Below are 2,515 nucleotides of genomic sequence, written 5' to 3'. Positions count from 1 at the left end.
AGCCCCGCCCAGGCCGCGCCAGCCTAGCCTCCCCGCCGCCCATGCCAAAGGCTTATCATTAAAGAATGTTTTGGAACTTCACTCGCTGCCCTGGCCTTTCTTCTCTCTCCTCCCTCTCCCTTGATGGGGGGCCCAGGTGTCTGGGAGCCCACTCTGTAAGGCAGGGCGTTGGAACTGCCTGACACGCCCCATGGGAGTGGTGGCCCTGGGTTTGGCCGTGTCTCCAGGACAGTGATGGCCCCAGCGGCTGCAGGCAGCCCTTCCTCACCCTCTCCCAGGCCCGCAGCATGCATCTTCTTCTCGCCCCCCTGGTCCCCTGGAGGATGGCTTTCTCTCTCTTTCTTGCCCCTCTCACGAATTGATTTTGCTTGCCCGCTTCCCGACAGGTCTCATTGTCCTCTTAAACAGAGTCACCAAAACCACACCAAGTCACCTGTCTGTCTCCCCGACCCTTCCCCCCTCCTGTCCCCACCCCAAGCCCTGTGGCCCTCGGGCAGCCTGGGCTCTGCCCTGCTGCCCGCCGCAGGAGCCCAGAGCCCGGCGCAGGGCGAGCCGCTACTTCCAGGCGCGCCGCGCGGCCTGAGCCTTGTCTCCCTCCCTAGGGCTCCCACTGCAGCTCGGGGGACCCCGCCGAGTACAACCTGCGCTCCCGCACCGTGCTGTGCGGGACTTGCGGGCAGCCTGCCGACAAGGCTTCTGCGGGCGGCTCGGGCACCCAGGTGGGCGGCTCCATCTCCTCCGGCTCCTCGGCCTCCAGCGTCACGGTCACACGCAGCTACCGCAGCGTGGGGGGCAGTGGGGGTGGCAGCTTCGGGGACAACCTGGTCACCCGCTCCTACCTCCTGGGCAACTCCAGCCCGCGGACTCAGGTGAGCTACCCGTTCCCCTCCACCCGCGGCGGGCAGAAGCCGGGTCATTGATGGTCAGGATCAGGGCAACCTATGGGGGGGAGAGCCTTCTCTCCCGCAGCCCGGGGGAGTGGGAGCCCCCTCCCGGATCCCAGGCAGCCCATTCCTGCATCCTGCCCCTCCTGTCTGAACCCCAGACCCGAGGGCAGGGCAGGCCTCCAGGTCAGGGATGGACACCACCTCCCTCTGGGGGTCCAGCGCCGCTACTCACACCCCTTTCCCCTCCTCTCTCCTAGGCCCAGAACTGCAGCATCATGTAATCCTGGATCTCCGGGGCAGCGGTGGGGAGAAGGCAAAGGCCTCCTCCCAGCCTCAGCAGCCCCTGCCCCGCACCTTTTGGGAGCAGGCTTGAAGCCAAAGAAAAAAAATATATATACCCCCTTTGGTTTTTTTCTCTATTTTTTTTTTTTTTTTTCTGAGAGAAGCTATTTTCTACAGTGGTTTTATACTGAAGGAAAACTCAAGCCAAAAAAAAAAAAAAAGCCTCTATTTCCATCATAATCTCTCCCCTTTCTTTCCCCCCTACCCCGCCCGCTTCCAGGAAACTTTATACATATATCTGCCTTAAAAAACCAAAGAGGGCTTCCTCTAGGAGCCAAGGGAAAGGGTGCTTTTACAGAAGCTACTTGCCGCTTTGCTGCCCCCACCCCGGGGACCCCGCGACATGGTGCCTGAGGGCAGGCATGGAGTGTCCTCCTGCCCCGCGGCCAGGGCAGCCTCAGAGAGAGAGAGGAGAGCTGGGCCGGGTTCCAGTGCACCTGGCTTCTCCGCCTGCCCCTGCCCCGCCCCTGCCCCGGGGTGAGCCAGTCCCTCCAGGTACCTGCTGTGCTTGCTTTTTCTGTATTATATTTAGACAAGAGGTGGGAACGAGAGGAGGTAAAGGAAGAGGGAAGGAAGGTGTCTGGAGGCTGCCTTTGCCCAGCTTAGAGCCCAGAGGGGTGGGCTCCATCCAGCCACTGTAGGCCCACGTCAAGTGGGCTGCAGGAAGGAGAGAGGGGGTGCAGGAAGGAGAGAGGGGGCCGCTGGGGCCCCGCGGCAGAGGAGGAAGGCGAGCGGGGAGGAGCAGGAGTATAGTAGTTATTGGCAAACACTAAGAGCCCCCGCCTCCCCGTTTCCCATCCGCACCTCCTCCCCAAATCAATACACTAGTTGTTTCTACCCTCGGCTGCTCTGGTGTCTGTCTTTGTGGCTGGGTGGGTCCTGGTGTGCTCCGAGGGGCACGCACCGCGGCCTTGCCCTGCTTCAGGGTCGCAGGGGCCCTTTCCTAGGGAGGGCCTTTCCTTCAGCCAGCCAGCCACCCTCTGAGCAGGACCCTGAACCTTCCTACAAGCCGGGCCCTGCTAAGGACAGAGTGCGGGTAGGGCAGGCACAAATGATGGACAGGGGAAGGACTCTGAGCAGGGAGACAGCTCTGGAGCTCCCTTTCTCTGGCCCTTCCTAGTTTCCAGCATGTCTACACTGCCAGCTTTGCCCTTACACTCCAGAGGAGCCACTGGTCCCTGGAAAAGGGGGCTCAGAGTCAACGCCCCCCAAGGCCACACAGCTGGCAGGAGGCAGGGACCCCAAGAGCCTGGCTGCAGACACTGGCTCCACTGTCATTCTCCTTT

Source organism: Muscardinus avellanarius, assembly GCF_963383645.1.
Source record: "Muscardinus avellanarius genome assembly, chromosome: 3".
Taxonomy (NCBI): domain Eukaryota; kingdom Metazoa; phylum Chordata; class Mammalia; order Rodentia; family Gliridae; genus Muscardinus; species Muscardinus avellanarius.
Note: the sequence above shows the minus strand (reverse complement) of the source record.